We start from the raw sequence: 20,078 nt of genomic DNA, 5'->3' as shown, positions 1-20,078 counted from the left end.
TCAATTTGCCGCCTAATTCTGCCAAATGAGCGGGCCGGCCAAAGTGACAGCTCTCCCCTACCTATCCCCTTTATTGGAGGACATCGGGCTTCCTTGTCTTGTGCTGACTTAGCCCCCCAGCTAGTGTGTGTGTTGGCCACTGTACTCCGGTGCCTACCTTGTCAAGATATCCTACACTGTTGTGTTCGTTATCGAGGCCACCGGGCACTAGTCGTCCTTCGATTATTTAAAACTCCAAAGGGTCACTTCCCTAGATAACCGCGTCTAGGAAGGATGTTAGTTTAGCCAGCTATACAGCGTGAGATTCGGATTGCCTCTGTAACAGGGTTGGTTATGTTTCCACTTGCCTCTAAAGAAAGGTGTATTTAATGTTCAAGCATTCTTATTGGTTGGTTCAATTCCGATGACAATGAGGCGTGTTGTGATTGGCCCCGCTTGCAGATGGGGGAGATCGCGAACGTCAGGTCTCCCCAGTATGAAAATGTGATGCAAGGGGTAGGTCACGTTCTGTGAATACTGTTTTATATTTTTGAATGTGTACACGTTTGCTGTACTTTGCTGGGTTATACATGTGTGGGTATATGGTACCTGTTAGGGATTGAGGGGTTCTCTCGGATGTGCTTTGGTATATGATTGCTGTATATAAGTGTGTTAGCTAGCATGCTGGTCACGTAAGCCCACTGCTAACTGTTGTTTTCATGCTACAGATTTTACCATCGACAGCCATCAACATCATCAAGCCCTGCACAACTAACGTGCTGTTTCCTATTTAACAACAGGTATTTACACGTGTTATATTTTGTATTGTATTTTTGTATTTTGTTTAGTCCCAGTATGAAAATGTGATGCAAGGGATTTTACCATCGACAGCCATCAACATCATCAAGCCCTGCACAACTAACGTGCTATTTCCTATTTAACAACAGCAGATAATAAATAATGTTCAGCTGGGACCACTGGCTGGGGTGATTTATTTGGACGAAACACAACACAAGGAGAGTATGATCAGCATCTGTTACACCTCCCCTAGGCATCCCTCTCCCCTGGTATTACTAGCACGCTAAAAGCTAGCTAGCTAGTTTACCAACTCAACCTAGCTGCCACTGTGTGTTGTCATCTTGGCTTACCAAACATCTGCCATTTGTGCGTGTTTCGCATATATAAGCCTACGTTTCAACATGATATGTTTCCTGCTCCAGCCCTGTGGTCGTAGCTAGGCTCACCCAAAATTATTTTGCGGGTGCTGTACAACTCCCGCCAGATTATTGTAGCTCAATACCTTTACTGTGTATTGTGGTAACTGTTGTAATACAGTCTCCTGTAACTATTATGTTAGTTAATTTGATTAATAAGTATGTTGCATAAGAAATATTTATATTTTATCATTTTTTTCTAAACCTTCTGAGCTGAGAAAACACTGCATCACCATGATGCTGGGCATGCATGGCTGCGCCTCTTGTGGAGCTGAACTACAAGTAGAAGATGGTCATGACCTGTGCTACGCCTGCCGAGGTGTTGGCCACCTGCGTGTGAGGCCTTTTCTGACCCCTGCATTAACTGTGCCATCCTGTTTGTGAAGGTGAGGGAAGCACGGCTAGCCAGAGTTGAGGGCCTGGTTTTCACAGATCATTTACAAGCGTTGTTAGCCAGGACTTGAGGTCGACCGATTAATCGGAATGGCCGGTTAATTAGGGCCGATTTCAAGTTTTCATAACAATCGTAAATCTGTATTTTTGGACGCCGACATGGCCAAATTTGTACATTTTTTTTATTACATTTTTTTTTAGACCTTTATTTAACTAGGCGAGTCTGTTAAGAACACATTCTTATTTTCAATTACGGCCTAGGAACGGTGGGTTAACTGCCTTGTTCAGGGGCAGAAAGACAGATTTTTACCTTGTCAGCTCAGGGATTCAATCTTGCAACCTTACGATTAACTAGTCCAACGCTCTAACCACCTGCTTTACATTGCACTCCACGAGGTTACGCGAATGCAGTAAGAAGCCAAGGTAAGTTGCTAGCTAGCATTAAACCTATCTTATAAAAAACTATCAATCAATCATAATCACTAGTTAACTACACATGGTTAATGATATTACTAGTTTATCTAGCCTGTCCTGCGTTGCATATAATCGCTTAGGTACACGTTGCTCCAACCATAAACATCAATGCCTTTCAATCAATACACAAGTGTATATATTTTTAAACCTGCATATTTAGTTAATATTGCCTGCTAACATGAATTTCTTTTAACTAGGGAAAATGTGTCACTTCTCTTGCAAACAGAGTCGGTATATGGAGCAGTTTGGGCCGCCTGGCTTGTTGCGAACTGTGAAGACTATTTCTTTCTAACAAAGACAGCAGACTTCGCCAAACGGGGATGATTTAACAAAAGCGCATTTGCGAAAAAAGCACAATCGTTGCACGACTGTACCTAACCATAAACATCAATGCCTTTCTTAAAATCAATACACAGAAGTATATATTTTTAAACCTGCATATTTAGCTAAATGAAATCCAGGTTAGCAGGCAATATTAACCAGGTGAAATTGTGTCATTTTGCATTCATTGCACGCAGTCAGGGTATATGCAATACTTTGGGTAATTTGTCAGAATTTTACGTAATTATGACATAACACTGAAGGTTGTGCAATGTAACAGGAATAACGTTTTGTTTTCGAGATGATAGTTTCCGGATTCGACCATATTAATGACCTAAGGCTCGTGTTTCTGTGTGTTATTATGTTACAATTAAGTCTATGATTTGATAGAGCAGTCTGACTGAGCGGTGGTAGGCAGCAGCAGGCTCGTAAGCATTCATTGAAAATAGCACTTTCGTGCGTTTTGCCAGCAGCCCTTCGCAATGCATTGCGCTGTTTGAGTTCAAGCCTGTCAACTCCCAAGATGAGGCTGGTGTAACCCATGTGAAATGGCTAGCTAGTTAGCCAGGTGCGCGCTAATAGGGTTTCAAACGTCACTCGCTCTGAGACTTGGAGTAGTTTTTTCCCTTCCTCTACATGGGTAACAGCCACCCTGCTTCGAGGGTGGCTGTTGTCGATGTGTTCCTGGTTCGAGCCCAGGTAGGAGCGAGGAGAGGGACGGAAGCTATACAGTTACACTGGCAATACTAAAGTGCCTATATGAACATCCAATAGTCAAAGGTATATGAAATACAAATTGTATAGAGAGAAATAGTCCTATAATTCCTATAATAACTACAACCTAAAACATCTTACCTGGGAATATTGAAGACTCATGTTAAAAGGAACCACCAGTTTTCATATTTCTCATGTTCTGACAAGGAACTTAAACGTTAGCTTTTTTACATGGTACATATTGCACTTTTACTTTCTTCTCCAACATTTTGTTTTTGCATTATTTAAATCAAATTGAACATGTTTCATTATTTATTTGAGGCTAGATTGATTTTATTGATGTATTATATTAAGTTAAAATAAGTGTTCATTCAGTATTGTTGTAATTGTCATTATTACAAAAAATAAATAAAATAATCGGCCGGTTAATCGGTAGCGGCTTTTTTTGGCCCTCCAATAATCGGTATCTGTATCGGCGTTGAAAAAAAATCATAATCGGTCGACCTCTAGCCAGGACCCATCCAGGGCCATGAAACCGATGGCGGCCCCCCTGTGAAAATGTCAAAAAATAAGCGCCTCACTCAGAAGGTCAATTCTTTATCCTCTGAGATAGAGCAGCTAAAAACGCTTTGCGTTCCTTCAAGCTCCCTGAGTCGGGACCCTATAGCACTCCCTCTATAGCACTCCCTCCAGCATGGAGGATGCAACAGAGGACTCTGATATCTGTGATGATGACCTTCTCTCCACTCAGTCACTCAGTTACAGACCACCTTAAAGCTTGCACCCTCAACCAGGAGATTACATCTCTTGGAGAAGGGCACGATCACAAAAGTAAAAGCATCAGAACAGCAAGATGGCTTTTACTCAACCTATTTACCTGTTCCCGAAGAAAGACAGAGGCTTCCGTCCAGGTCTGTATTTAAAATGGTTCAATTCTTCCTGAAAGTTCTCCCCTTTCACATGTTGCGGACGGTCAGTGTTCTCTAGACCGTAGCCGCAGGGGAATGGTTCACGTCCCTGGACTTAAAGGATGCTTACATTCACATTCCTGTGTTACCAGAACACAGGCATTTTCTACAATTCGCCTTCCAAGGCTAGGCATATCAGTTCGTGGTATTACCCTACGGCCTCTCCCTGGCGCCTCATGTCTTCACAAAATGCATGAGCGCAGCCCTGAGCCCCCTCCACCTTCAGGGACTCAAGATCCTTCCTTACCTCGACGACTGGCTCATCTGCACTCCTCTCGCGAATGTGTGGCTGAGGGCACAGCGCTGACACTGAACCACGTCACCGCACTGAATCTTACTCTGAACAACGAAAGAGCAACTTCACATCAACCAAAAGGTCACCTTTATTGGCATGGCTCTGAACTCCCACACTATGAGGGCATGTATAACACCTCAGCACGTGGACAGCATTCTTCTTCTGCAACAATTCCAGTTGAACGCGCTGGTGAAGGTACGAATGTTCCAACAACTGATGGGCATGCTCACGGCGGCCTCCGCGGTGACACCGTTAGGCATGCTGTCTTTAAGGCCGCTATAAGTGTGGTTCAACAAACTTCCACCTCCGCTTGGACCCCAAGCGGGACAGAAACACCAGAATACAGGTGACAAGAGCGTGCTACTCTACTCTGTTGCCATGGAGGAAGAGAACCGAACTGACTACTGGTGTCACAACTGACGCTTCACTAACAAACTGGGGAGCACGGGCAGAGCTGGAGGAAAGAGCACATCAACGTGCTAGAAATTCAGAATCACTTTCTGATGGTTCTCAAACACAAACATGTCCTGATACGATCAGACAACACATTGAGTGTTCCACATCAACCATCAAAGGGGAACGAGGTCTGTACAGTCCCTACAGGTGGCTCAACAACTCCTGACATGAGCCCTACCACATCTGGCCTCCCTATGAGCCATTCATCTCCCAGGCAAAGTGAATGAGGTGGTGACTTTTTGACGCGACAGAAACCGCCCCCTGTGGGAATGGAGACTTCACCCGCAACTAGTGAAGATTATATGGCAGCGGTTTGGAAAGGCACATGTGGACCTGTTCGCCTCAGACCAAACATCCCACTGCTCCCTCTGGTTCTCTGGCAGAGTCCAAGAGCCCCCTGGACGTGGACGCCTTAGCCGACACAAGGCCAGAGGGCCTACTGTTTACTTTCCCTCTGATCCCCTGATCTTAGCAACGCTGCACATGGTCTCTCAAGCTCAGCATAGGCTGCTGCTTGTTGACCCCAGATGGCCAGTGAGACCCTGGTTTCCAACCCTGCTCAGTCTTCTGGAGGGAGAACCATGGCAGCTCCCTCAGACAAAACCTGCTCTCACAGATGGATGGCAGGATATGGCATCCCAGCAAAGACCAATTGCAGCTATGGGTGTGGCCTCTGAAGAGCCCGACCCTCTACTGATCAGCTGTGATCCTGCTTTTATCGAGACGTTACAGAATAGCAGAGCCCCATCGACCAGGATGATGTATGCTGGTCGCTAGAAGCTGTTTACCGAATGGTGCTCTACCAGGGCGGAGGAACCGGTGTCCTGCTCTGTACCTGTTATACTGAGCTTCCTTCAGAAACGATTGGACTCTGGTTGCTCTGCCTCTATATTGAAGGTGCATGCTTCAGCCATATTGGCTAACCATTTACGCATCGATAGAAAATCGAATCTGCCAATTCTTAAAAGGTGTCTGGCGGCTGCATCACCCCAGGGCCTGTCCACGCGGCATCTTTGGATCTGCCACTAGTATTGGAGGCTTTAACGAAACCTCCCTTCGAGCATACGAAGGAGCTGGACAACCATTTTATCTCTGAAAATGACTTTCCTCTTAGCTATTTCATCAGTGAACCGTGTGAGTGAGCTCCACGCACTCTCTGAGTCCTGTCTGCCTACAATGGAAGGCAGACAACCTAGGTGTGACCTAATGGCCCAATCCAGCCTTTTTGCCTAAGGTTTTATCACCCCTACTGCCCCTCTCCTTTCCAGAATGTGGAGGAGCGAGCAAATCTCCTGTGTCCAGTCTGTTCCCTCAAACCCTATATGCAAGCCTCGGAGCACTACGGGAAGTCAGACCTACTGTTTCTGTGCTTCGGTGGGAAGTCAAAAGGCCTTGCATTGTCCAAGCAGAGGTTTTCACACTGGGTTGTGTATGTCATTGCTCAGGTCTACAAGGGTGTAGGGCTCTCTGTCCCAGAAGGTGTGATATGTCACTCAACCAGAAGTGTCGCCACATCCTGGGCTGCGCTGAGAGTTGAACCACTGAATGAGATATGTACAGCTGCTACCTGGTCGTCGACCTGCACGTTCTCAAGATTTTGCAAGGTCAATGGACTCTGCCATACCTCCAGTGGCACAGGTGCATTGATCAGAGGTTAATAGTGATATTCCTTGCGACTCTGTTGGTATGAATCATCCATACTTTCAACCGTATTGATGGTCTGAAAGGTATGAAGTAGAATGGAAGTTACGACTAACTATGGTTCTACGAATACCTGGAAGACCATCAGTACTTTCTTGTCACTCGTAATCTTTTGGCGAGAAGATTCTTTGAGGCAATGCGTGGTCTGACATAGGGTTTTATATGATGCTCAGGGACACGTCCTCCCACTCTGTCATGTCACCGGCGTGACTTCGTTGTTATTATTACTCAACCTGTGCGGAGTGCCTTCATGGTCAAATTGCTGCAAAGAAACCACTACTAAAGGACACCAATAATAAGAAGAGACTTGCTTGGTCAGGAAACACGAGCAATGGACATTAGACCGGTGGAAATCTGTCCTTTTGGTCTGGTGAGTCCAAATTTGAGATTTTTTTGTTCCAACCGCTGTGTCTTTGTGAGACGCAGAGTAGGTGAACGGATGATCTCTGCATGTGTGGTTCCCACAGTGAAGCGTGGAATAGGAGGTGTGATGGTGTGGGGTTGCTTTGCTGGTGACATTGTCTGTGATTTATTTAGAATTCAAGGCACACTTAACCAGCAAGGCTACCACAACATTCTGCGGCGATACGCCATCCCATCTGGTTTGTTTTTCAACAGGACAATGACCCAACACACCTCCAGGCTGTGTAAGGGTCATTTGACCATGGAGGAGAGTGATGGTGCTGCATCAGATGACCTGGCCTCGACAATCACCGACCTTAACCCAATTGAGATGGTTTGAGATAAGTTGGACCACGGAGTGAAGGAAAAGCAGCCAACAAGTGCTCAGCATATGTGGGAACATCTTCAAGACTGTTGGAAAAGTATTCCAGGTGAAGCTGGTTGAGAGAATGCCAAGAGTGTGCAAAGCTGTCATCAAGGCAAAGGGTGGCTACTTTGAATCATCTCAAATGTAAAATATATTTCGATTTGTTTAACACTTTTTTTTGGTTACTACATGTTAGCTCTTGTGAGTTTGTTGTGTGGGTCTTTTGACTCACCATGTACACCGGGTACAAGAAAGACTGTTACTTGAAGATGCTAATTTAACCCTTGCTAATTCACTCACACTTTCTCTGGAAATTAAATCCGCCACTGAATGTGCTGCTAAAATAGTTGAAACACAAGCTTACCCCACAACAAGTGCTATTATTACGGTGCAGTCAGTGCAGCAGCTACACACTAGCTATGAAGTGTGTGTGAAACATTCAACCGCCGCAATACAGCTAGCACAGCTTCACCAAGGGTGCCTGCAGAAGCGCTGTGGAAATTGTCGATCTACCCGTCAAGCTTCAAGGGCTCCAGATTGCTTGACTAAGAGCCAGACATGCAGATGTCAAAAATGTTAAATACATTTTCCACACCTGCTATCGCATCAGCGCAACCGCATGCCTACGGCAACCACAACACACAGGCAGTGATCCATACAGTTGGGCCCCACTCAGTGAACTTTAGTATGTGCCCTCTCTACCTGGAAGAGAGCTACGTTCCCGCTCTCCTTGACACTGATGCCAAGGTGTCTTTGCTAAATGCAACAACATACAACCAGTTATTCCAGCACGTACCGCTGCAGCCTCCGTCCACCACACTCTTTGGCTACGGTTAGAGTAAGATGGACATCATCGGCCTCCTCCACCTCACAGTACGTTATGGTTCCAAGGCCTTAGACTCCTTCCCGTTTCAGGTCAGATGCCAGGGCGCAAACATCATGGGCCTGAACAGTTTTGTCCGTCTTGGATTCTCTCTACAAGACAACAGTGGAGCCAAGATACTTCATGTGTCTTCTCTGTGGCATCAACAGTATCCAGAGTTGTTCAGTGGTTTGGGATGCCCGACTGCATTCACACACAAACCGCTCTTGGACCCCAAGGTTCCTCCTGGAATTCAACCTCTGCGTCGGATTTCCTTGGCCCTCCGCATGTTGATGAGGAACTCCAACGCTTCGTGGCAGAGCATCTAATCAAACCCATCGACGCCTCTCTCTGTCGAACCTGGTGATTTTTCAGAAGAAATCAGGGGGCATCAGAACCTGCATTGGCATACAAGCAGCCAACAAAGCAGTTGTGCCTGACAAATATCCAGGAGCTCACAACACACTTCCATGTCTTCTCCAAAATCCACTGTTGACAGGACTATATGCAGGTTCCTCTTCATCCGGAGAGCAGGAACTACCGGCCTTCACCACTCACACTGGACTGTATCGCTACAAGCACATGGTTTTTGGCCTGAGCTCACCACCAAGTTGCTTTCAGAAGATCATGACCAACATCATCGCCGGCTGCCCTGGTGTTGTGGTCTACCGAGATGACATTGTGGTGCATGGGTCAGACTTGCCACTCATGATGAGCGGCTACAGCACGTGTTCACCAGCCTCAACCGCTATCACCTCACACTGAGAAGTCACACTTTTCAGTGTCAGCCATAGATTTTGTGGGGTTCCAGGTGTCATCGAAGGGCATCTCTCCACTGCAGTCGAATGTGGATGCCACCCCCACAACAGCTTCACAGTTGGCATCATTCCTTGGTATGACCGCCTACTACAGTACATGCTGTTTCTACCAGAATATTCCTTCATCACGTCACCCCTGCGACAGCTTCTTAACCTGTTGGGTCTAGGGGGCAGCATTTGCACGTCTGGATAAAAAAAATGTACCCGATTTAATCTGGTTACTAATCCTACCCAGTAACTAGAATATGCATATACTTATTATATATGGATAGAAAACACTCTAAAGTTTCCAACTGTTTGAATGGTGTCTGTGAGTATAACAGAACTCATTTGGCAGGCAAAACCCTGAGACATTTTCTGACAGGAAGTGGATACCTGATGTGTTGTATTGACTTTAAACCTATCCCATTGAAAAACACAGGGGTTTAGGAATATTTTGGCACTTCCTATTGCTTCCACTAGATGTCACCAGCCTTTACAAAGTGTTTTGAGTCTTCTGGAGGGAGATCTGACCGAACAAGAGCCATGGAACGGTGATGTCCCATTAGACACCTGGCGCGCTAGTTCATGTTGGGTACCCTCGTTCCAATACGTTATAAAAGAGTATGCATTCGTCCACCTTGAATATTATTCATGTTCTGGTTAAAAAAGGCCCTAATGATTTATGCTATACAACGTTTGACATGTTTGAACGAACGGAAATATATTTTTTCCCCTCGTTCATGACGAGAAGTCCGGCTGGCTTACATCATGTGCTAACGAGACAGAGATTTTTGGACATAAATGATGAGCTTTTTTGAACAAAACTACATTCGTTATGGACCTGTGATACCTGGAAGTGACATCTGATGAAGAGAATCAAAGGTAATGGATTATTTACATAGTATTTTCGATTTTAGATCTCCCCAACATGACGTCTAGTCTGTATCGCAACGCGTATTTTTCTGGGCGCAGTGCTCAGATTATTGCAAAGTGTGATTTCCCAGTAAGGTTATTTTTAAATCTGGCAAGTTGATTACGTTCAAGAGATGTAAATCTATAATTCTTTAAATGACAATATAATATTTTAGCAATGTTTTCTAATTTTTATTATTTAATTTCTGACGCTGACTTGACTGCCGGTTATTGGAGGGAAACGATTTCCTCAACATCAATGCCATAGTAAAACGCTGTTTTTGGATATAAATATGAACTTGATAGAACTAAAAATGCATGCATTGTCTAACATAATGTCCTAGGAGTGTCATCTGATGGAGATTGTAAAAGGTTAGTGCATCATTTTAGCTGGTTTTATGGTTTTGGTGACCCTGTCTTTGACTTGACAAAACATTACACACAACTCTTGTAAATGTACTGTCCTAACATACTCTAAATTTATGCTTTCGCCGTAAAACCTTTTTGAAATCGTAAAACGTGGTTAGATTAAGGAGATGTTTATCTTTCAAATGGTGTAACATAGTTGTATTTTTGAAAAATTAGAATTTTGACATTTATTTGGATTCAAATTTGCCGCTCTTGAAATGCACCTGCTGTTGATGGAGTGCACCACGGGTGGCACGCTAGCGTCCCACCTAGCCCCAAGAGGTTAAGCAGGACACTCCTTGGAATTGGACTCCGGCCTGTCAGGAGTCGATCAAGGAGCTAAAACGCCTTCTCACCACGTCTCCAACCCCTTGGCTCATTTCCACTTGAACTGCCCCACGCTGGTGACCTGCAACGCCTCAGCAGTGGCTATGATGGCTGTCCTGTCTCAGCTGCATGATGACGTGGATAAGCCCATAGCTTTCGTCTCTCGCGCTCTTTCCGACAGAGCAAAAGCACTCAGTAGGGGAGCGCAAGGCTTTTGCTTGTGAGAGATGGCATCTCTACCTTTTTTTATGGTCGCTCCTTCACCCTCAGAACAGACCTGACAGCCCTGATGTCCAACACTGGCGGGGGACACAGGGCCCTCCATCTCCAAAGGTGGTCAGATTGCCTACAACAGTATGATTTCCAAGTACAGTTTACTCCAGGAAAAGACAATGTAGCAGACTTCCTGTCCCTCCCCATCACCTCGCAGAGCTCATCTACTCAAATGGTGACAGATGGGGAAGAGGAGTTGGTGCATCTTGTCTTCTCTCTACAGAATGCTGTGTCCCTGCAAGAACTCGAGGACGCGTCAACTGCAGAACCATCATTTGGTACACTCATTGAGTACATCAGGAACAGATGGCCTTCCCACATCCCATCAGAACTGGAGTCATTCTCAAGTGTGAAAATCAAACTGTCATGCTGGGGTGATGTCTGCGTCGCACGCTGGCCACTGTGCAGTGATCCCTTTGGCCCTCGGGTCGTGTAATGGCGATGCCGAACTAAGGTCATCTCGGCATTGTCAAACTGAAACAGCGGTGTCGTGACATGTTGTGGTGGCCTGGCCTAGATTGTGACCTTGAAGAGCTCATCAGGTCCTGCACGTCATGCCTCATCAGTGGGAAGACGGGCCCACCTGCTCCTTCCCTTGTACAGCCCCTGGACTGGGCATTTGGAGCACCTACAGCTCGAGGTTTGTGGGGAGCTACACGACGTCTCACACCATCAAAGGTTGCTCATTGTGCTGTATGACCTTCACTCTAAATGGCCCAAAGTCACCCCAATGGACACAGTCACAGCGGAGACCATAGTCAACTTTCTGGATCAGCTCTTTGCTCGCTGGGGCCTGCCTCAGGCCATTACCACGGACAATGGACCCCAGTTCCTGTCGAACCACTTCACCTCTTACCTAACAGGCAAAGGTGTTACCCACATCCGTACTGCTTTCTATCACTCGCAGGCAAACAAGGGGGGTGGAAATATTGAATCGGTCTCTAACAAATGGACTGTGCGCGCACATGGCCGAAGGTTGCTCTCTGGGGACTGTACTCTCCCAGACCCTTCTCCACTACCACACAGCCTGTCACTCCTCTACGGGAATCTCCTCGGCCTCACTCATGTTGGGGCGTGAGCTCTGTGAAAAGGGATCTGCATGGAACCCAAAAGGGATCTACCTAGAACCAAAAATGGTTCTTCAAAGGGTTCTCCTATGTGGACAACCGGAGAACCATTTTAGGTTTCTAAGAGTGTACAGTCGTGGCCAAAAGTTTTGAGAATGACACATTAATTTCCACAAAGTCTGCTGCTTCAGTGTCTTTAGATATTTTTGTCAGATGTTACTATGGAATACTGAAGTATAATTACAAGCATTTCACAAGTATCAAAGGCTTTTATTGACAATTACATGAAGTTAATGCAAAGAGTCAATAGTTGCAGTGTTGACCTTTGTTTTTCAAGACCTCTGCAATCCACCCTGGCATGCTGTCAATTAACTTCTGGGCCACATCCTGCCTGATGGCAGCCCATTCTTGAATAATCAATGCTTGGGGTTTGTCAGAATTTGTGGGTTTTTGTTTGTCCACCCGCCTCGAGGATTGACCACGTGTTCTCAATAGGATTAAGGTCTGGGGAGTTTCCTGGCCATGGACCCAAAATATCAATGTTTTGTTCCCCGAGCCACTTAGTTATCAAATTGTGAGTGAGCCCACTCCCTTGGCTGAGAAGCAACCCCACACATGAATGGTCTCAGGATGCTTTACTGTTGGCATGACACTCGACTGATGGTAGCGCTCTCCTTTTTCTTCTCCGGACAAGCTTTTTTTTCCAGATTCCCCAAACAATCAGAAAGGGGATTCATCAGAGAAAATGACTTTACCCCAGTCCTCAGCAGTCCAATCCCTGTATCTTTTGCAGAATATCAGTCTGTCCCTGATGTTTTTCCTGGAGAGAAGTGGCTTCTTTGCTGCCCTTCTTGACACCAGGCCATCCTCCAAAAGTATTCGCCTCACTGTGCGTGCAGATGCACTCACACCTGCCTGCTGCCATTCCTGAGCAAGCTCTGTAGTAGTGGTGCCCCGATCCCGCAGCTGAATCAACTTTAGGAGACGCTCCTGGCGCTTGCTGGACTTTCTTGGGCGCCCTGAAGCCTTCTTCACAACAATTGAACCACTCTCCTTGAAGTTCTTGATGATCTGATAAATGGTTGATTTAGGTGCAATCTTACTGGCAGCAATATCCTTGCCTGTGAAGCCCTTTTTGTGTAAAGCAATGATGATGGCGCATGTTTCCTTGCAGGTAACCATGGTTGACAGGGGAAGAACAATGATTGCAAGCACCACCCTCCTTTTGAAGCTTCCAGGCTGTTGTTCGAACTCAATCAGCATGACAGAGCAGCTGGTCCTTTTGTGGTAGGGCTGAAATGCAGTGGAAATGTTTTTGGGGGATTCAGTTCATTTGCATGGCAAAGAGGGACTTTGCAATTAATTACAATTCATCTGATAACATTCATAACATTCTGGAGTATATGCAAATTGCCATCATACAAACTGAGGCAGCAGACTTTGAAAATTAATATTTGTGTCATTCTCAAAACTTTTGGCCACGACTGTAGTCTTTGTTGTCTGCAGGTACCAACAACAATGCTCAGACAGAGGAGGCCCAGGAAACGGCCCTGCCGGGGCCAACATCAAACTGGTCAGCTCAACACTTCTCATAGAGCGGCACCTGGTCAAATATCTGCTGGCTGCAGGTGAGCAGAACCGCTCCAACTGGACAGCCTCTCTGTTTGGTTCTCTCAAACCAAACTCTACCAACCTCTATTTGAGATTCTCATCCTCAATTCATACATTCTGGAAATTCATTGGGCTATCACCAAAAACCTCAAGTTTTTCCTTTTGTTAATCAGATCACACAACCCTTGGGGTGTAATTTACACCTGTGTTCTTGTCCTCAGAAACCAATGTCCATGTTGCCACACAGACGTGGCTGACGTGATTCTGCAGACGGGGGCTGACCTGGTGAGACCTCTCCCTAATGCTCTGGCCTGGCCTGATCTCTGGGAAACAGTTCATGTCAGGAACATAGCCTTTTTTGCATGAGTTGTTCACACGTTTGCATAAATGTGGATGAGCTTCCCAAATAGCACCATATTCCCTTTTATAGTGCACTACTTTTATCAGGGCCCGTAGGGTTCTTGTCAAACAGTGCACATTATAGGGAATAGGGTGCCATTTAGGGTGCTGCTTGGGGGTGGTTTAGATGCATGACTGCTTGAATAGGCTCATGTGTTTCCATGTGTCCATTTGACTCACTCCTGTCTTTGTCTGTCTTGCAGAATCATGAATCGAAGAGGGGACCAGAACCCCTCGAATGAAAGTCAAGCACGACCAATGTTTAGTGAGGTCATTTGCACTCACGATTGTAAGCATTGGTTATCCTACTTTTCTGTCATAGTTTTAAGGAAATTCTATTTAGTTAAAACATTATATCTAGTTTGATTTTTGCTCTGTCATGCATGTAATGGCCAAGGGCATAACATGCATGCCTAATGCATGCATTGCATGCCTAATGCAATGCATGCATTTTTTATCAATCAAATTTATTTATAAAGCCCATCTTACATCAGCTGATGTCACAAAGTGCTGTATAAGAAACCCAGCCTAAAACCCCAAACAGCAAGCAATGCAGGTGTAGAAGCACACTAATACAGTCTTCTCACAGTTTGTATTTTTTTTTTGCTGAATGCTCATGCATTTAGATATTTTTGTGTGTTGTTTTTTCATTCACACTGGCCAGAAAGGAGATCCATGAAGTGAACATGGACAGCATCTCTAAGCCTGATTTCTCATAGGAGGACGGTAAGGATGGCTCACCTAGGGAGCTCTACACTCACAATTCCACTTATTTCAGGAACTGAATGGGCATTCTTAAGGAGAAATCACATGTCTTATTCAACTGAATTGAGATACAATTGATCTGTAACTTTTGACTTGCTCGGGCTAATCCCAGGGTTGGACGGGACAGTGCATTTCCTCAAAATCAAGGTAGTCCCTGACAGTTGGAAGATGGACCTGAGCGAGATCTTAGAATCGTCGAGGAGGACAAGGAAGGAAAGGAGAGCGAAGAGGAGAAAGAGGTGCTAAGGGTGGTCACACAATTGTGGTGTCCTAGCTCCTCAACTACCCCAACAACATTGTTTCGGGCCCCATGCCAGACTTATCTCATCTCTCACCCCCCTCCCAAGACACCTCTCAGGTTGGGAACACTGGTTTACAAACAGACAAACATCTACTGTACTTCTACAAACATGTATATATTGACATGAAATTTGTATAATTGATACCAAATATACTTTTGTAATATCTTCCCTAAACCAAATAGGCTCCATGACTTCCATTCCAAGCCCTGGCCATGGTAGTGCCTCCCCAAGAGCCAGACAGGGTACCCTCCAACATCACAATACCTCCACTTGTCATCACAAAAGGTCAGTCCAACAGTAAATACAGGTCTAGCTTTGTTAATTCCCTGACCAACAAGACAACTAGACAGCAGTTGAGTGCCCCAGGCATCAAAGCGTTATGATTACTGTAATATTGTATGGTACTGTACAACCTTGTAGCTAACTGGTTGTGTTGTCCTGTGTGGCTGTCTCACGTGGCTCCATGCAGAGGCTGAGCCCCCTACAGGTTAACGCCGTTGCTGCAGAGTGCATTGTGGAAGAGACTGAGAGCAAGCTGAATGAGTTGAGCCAATGGATCTCAGCCATAGAGAAGGCAGAGCTGCAGCAGAAGAAAATCCTCAAGGAGCAGTTAACCAAAGTGTACATGAAGGTCAAAGGCCTGAAGGATGACCCAGGTAATTTATGTCACATTATCTAAACTCTTACTCATATATCACTTCTAAACTGACAAATTAACATCAAATATACCTTTTACAAATACATTAGCATGTTTAATACATTTGTTTCAAGCAATAGAGCATATGCTTTGAATACTGGTCTGTTGGGCAAATATGAAGTTTTTGGCAAATTCTAATATCACTTTGCTCAATTTGTCGTGTATGGCTGTTGAAATGTGCAGAACATTAATCAGCTATGCCTGCCCCATATGTAAGGCCCTCTGAGTTGTTGCTGGTGACACTTTGCTTTATTGACTGTGTCACAGAGGAACCCAGAATGCCTAGCCCTAACCATGTTTTTCATGGTTAGGGCTAGGCCCCTTAGATCCAGTGAAGGGAAATCTTAATGCTACAGCATACAATAACATTCTAGACGATTCTGTGCTTCCAACTTTGTTGCAACATTTTAGAGAAAGCCCTTTCCTGTTTCAGCATGACATTTCCCCCATACACAAAGCGAGGTCCATACAGAAATGGTTTGTCGAGATCGGTGTGGAAAAACTTGATTAGCCTGCACAGAGCCCTGACCTCAACCCCATTTAACACCTTTGGGATGAATTGGAACACCGACTGCGAGCCAAGCCTAATCGCCCAACATCAGTGTTCAGCCTCACTAATGCTCTTGTGACTGAATGGAAGCAAATCCCCGCAGCAATGTTCCAACATCTAGTGGAAAGCCTTCCCAGAAGAGTGGCGGCTGTTATAGTAGCAAAGGGCGACCAACTCCCATATTAATGCCAATGATTTTGGAATGAGATGTTCGACGAGCAGGTGTCCATATACTTTTGGCCATGTAGTGTATGAAATTAACCCCCCCCCCCCCCCCCCAAAAAAAAAACATCTCACAGGTGTAGCAGGTTGTGAACTCTGCAAACAACGTTTCCACTCCGAGAATGAGAATGGTAAATGACTGTAGGCTTCATTAATCCTTGCATTAACAGAAATGTATGTAACGAAATGACAGGGATTAATGGTAAATGAGGACATACAGTACCAGTCAAAAGTTTGGACACACCTACTCATTCAAGAGTTTTTCTTTATTTTTTACTATTTTCCACATTGTAGAATAATAGTGAACACATTAAAACTATGAAATAACACATGGAATCATGTAGTAACCAAAAAAGTGTATTCTTCAATGTAGCCACCCTTTGCCTTTAAGACAGCTTTGCACACTCTTGGCATTAGAGTATATATACATACATACACACAGTACTACATTAACTTAATACATCTAGATGTTCCGCTAGCGGAACACCTGCTCCAATATCCAATGATAGGCGTGGCGCGAAATACAAATTCCTCAAAAATCCAAAAACGTCCATTTTTCAAACATATGACTATTTTACACCATTTTAAAGACAAGACTCTCCTTTATCTAACCACACTGTCCGATTTCAAAAAGGCTTTACAGCGAAAGCAAAACATTAGATTATGTCAGCAGAGTACCCAGCCAGAAATAATCAGACACCCATTTTTCAAGCTAGCATATAATGTCACAAAAAACAAAACCACAGCTAAATGCAGCACTAACCTTTGATGATCTTCATCAGATGACACTCCTAGGACATTATGTTATACAATGCATGTTTTGTTCAATCAAGTTCATATTTATATCAAAAACCAGCTTTTTACATTAGCATGTGACGTTCAGAACTAGCATTCCCACCGAACACTTCCGGTGAATTTACTAAATGACTCACGATAAACGTTCACAAAAAACATAACAATTATTTTAAGAATTATAGATACAGAACTCCTTTATGCAATCGCGGTGTCCGATTTTTAAAATAGCTTTTCGGTGAAAGCACATTTTGCAATATTCTGAGTAGATAGCCCGGCCATCATGGCTAGCTATTTTGACACCCACCAAGTTTGGTACTCACCAAACTCAGATTTACTATAAGAAATATTGGATTACCTTTGCTGTTCTTCGTCAGAATGCACTCCCAGGACTTCTACTTCAATAACGAATGTTGGTTTGGTTCCAAATAATCCATAGTTATATCCAAATAGCGGCGTTTTGTTGTGCGTTCAAGACACTATCCGAAGGGTAAAGAAGGGTGACGCGCCCGGCGCGTTTCGTGACAAAAAATTTCAGAATATTCCATTACCGTACTTCGAAGCATGTCAAACGCTGTTTAAAATCAATTTTTATGTGATTTTTCTCGTAAAAAAGCGATAATATTCCGACCGGGGAAACCCTGTTTTCGTTCAAAGACTGAAAATAAAAACATGGAGTCGTCTCGTGCACGCGCGCGCCAGTCTCATTGTTCTCAGATCGACCACTATCCAAATGCGCTACATTTTTTCAGCCATGGCCTGCAAAGTCATTCAACAATCTGGCGCCTTCTGAGAGCCTATGGGAGCCTTAGAAAATGTCACATTACAGCAGAGATCCACTGTTTTGGATAGAGGTGATCAAGAAGGCCAAGAAATAGTCAGAGAGGGTGCTTCCTGTTTGGAATCTTCTCAGGTTTTGGCCTGCCAAATGAGTTCTGTTATACTCACAGACACCATTCAAACAGTTTTAGAAACTTTGGAGTGTTTTCTATCCAAAGCTAATAATTATATGCATATTCTAGTTTCTGGGCAGGAGTAATAATCAGATTAAATCGGGTACGTTTTTTTATCCGGCCGTGAAAATACTGCCCCCTATCCATAACAAGTTAAAAAACAGGTAAAAATACACCTTATGGACTGTGAAGAGACGCACACAAAGGTACAGACACACGCACACAAGCGCTAGCACACGCACGTATATTGTAATATTGTTGTATGGTGGTATTATACATTTTATATTGTTCATATGTAGTGATGTAATAATGTTATATGATGTACTGTTTTATCTTTTGTTTAATGTGTGATGTAAGTGCCTTTGTGTTTGGACCCCAGGAAAAGTAGTTGCTGGAGATGATCGTGGACTACAGGAAAAGGAGGGCCGAACAGGCCTCCATTAACATCGACGGGGCTGTAGTGGAGCGGGTCGAGAGTTTCAAGTTCCTTGGTGTCCACATCACCAACAAACTATCATGGTCCAAACACACCAAGACAATCATGAAGAGGGCACGGCAACACCTTTTCCCCCACAGGAGACTGAAAAGATTTGGTATGGGTTCCAAGTTCCTCAAAAAGTTCTTCAGCTGCACCATCGAGAGCATTCTGTCTGGTTGCATCACCGCCTGGCATGGCAACTGCTCCGCATCTGACCGTACCCCCTGTATATAGCCTCGTTATTGTTATGTAATTTTATTGTTACTTTTTATGACATTTTTTACTTTAGTTATTTAGTAAATATTTTCTATATTTCTTGAACTGCATTGTTGGTTAAGGGCTTGTAAATAAGCATTTCACGGTAAGATCTACACATGTTATATTCGGAGCATGTGACAAATAACATTTGATTTGATTTATTTGATTTACTACCTTGACAGCAGCTAAAGGAATCCCTAATAAATACAAATACAAAAAGTATATATTAACAGTATACACAGTATATTATACTGTATATATTGTGTGTGTGCGAGTGCGTGTGTTCCTACTAAGACGGATGGCGTCTCCAAATTAAGAATATGCCACTGACTTCAGAGCAACTGTCTTGGTTTAGCAGGGAGGTTACCTCCAGCCAGGTTGTATGAGCAGAATCAGAGACCCTGACCTCCCTCTGTCTGTCAGTACGTACCAACCACCAACTGGGCTAGCCGGTTAGAGCTGTTTTTATTGGGTCATGAATGTTGTTTGTTTTCATGAGCAATACATGTGAGATCACCTTACATTGCCACGGAGCTGATGTTCATTTTACTGTAGGTGTCTTTTCGTATGTTTGTTTTGTGTATGAAAATGCTATTGGCAAAATATGTTATTGAGACCAATACATCACTGAGAGTAGGCTGGTTTTGAGGGGTGTGTGTGGGCATTGTCCTCTCAGTATCTCGTTAAAGAGCTTTCCCCTGTTTGTTTGTAAGGTTGAAGAGATGTGGGTGAAGAAATGGTGATTTGCAGCCTGCCAGTCTGTTATCAACCACTCATGTTCTCCGCTAACCTAAACATTACTGCAGAATCTTCTCTTCAAAAAGCATCCACCTCCATTCCACTCACTATGAATACAGATGCTACCTTGTCCTTACTAAGCCATGACTACTGGCTTCCCACATGAAAAAATACTATAGTATTCTCTGTAATGTTTTTGCTGACTTTACTGTAGTATTCACTGGAGTAACTAAAGTGCAAAAAGTCTGTAAAACACTAAAGTCAGCAAAAACACTACAGTGAAAACTAGTATTTACTGTAGTATATTGTAGTGAACTGTAGTATTTACAGTTAACTATTGTATAAATACTGTAGTAAAATAAAAGTATTATATACTATAA

At 44.2% G+C, this 20,078-nt stretch overlaps 1 protein-coding gene and 1 long non-coding RNA gene across 4 annotated transcripts in view; one reads left to right on the top strand and one right to left on the bottom strand.

Annotated features, from left to right (window-relative positions):
- LOC106608151 (4-galactosyl-N-acetylglucosaminide 3-alpha-L-fucosyltransferase 9) overlaps positions 1–335 on the bottom strand; it is an 18,720-nt gene extending 18,385 nt beyond the window's left edge. Inside the window, exon 1 of the mRNA XM_014205912.3 lies at positions 158–335. The gene's annotated coding sequence lies outside the window, so the exon portion shown is untranslated. The remainder of the gene's footprint in view (positions 1–157) is intronic.
- Positions 1–20,078, top strand: part of LOC106608195 (uncharacterized) — a 21,009-nt gene extending 931 nt beyond the window's left edge. Inside the window, exons 1-11 of one of the 3 annotated variants that reach the window (XR_014392739.1) lie at positions 232–495; positions 708–779; positions 13,108–13,220; positions 13,440–13,561; positions 13,766–13,829; positions 14,147–14,232; positions 14,608–14,669; positions 14,821–15,066; positions 15,193–15,295; positions 15,480–15,666; positions 18,604–20,078. This is a non-coding gene — a long non-coding RNA (uncharacterized LOC106608195). The other 2 variants (XR_014392740.1, XR_001329408.3) reach the window with 2 other exon arrangements.

The sequence above is a fragment of the Salmo salar genome, chromosome 06 (genome assembly GCF_965601325.2).
Source record: "Salmo salar chromosome 06, fSalSal1, whole genome shotgun sequence".
NCBI classification, from domain to species: Eukaryota; Metazoa; Chordata; class Actinopteri; order Salmoniformes; family Salmonidae; genus Salmo; species Salmo salar.
Note: the sequence above shows the minus strand (reverse complement) of the source record. Positions and strands in the feature narration are given on the sequence as shown.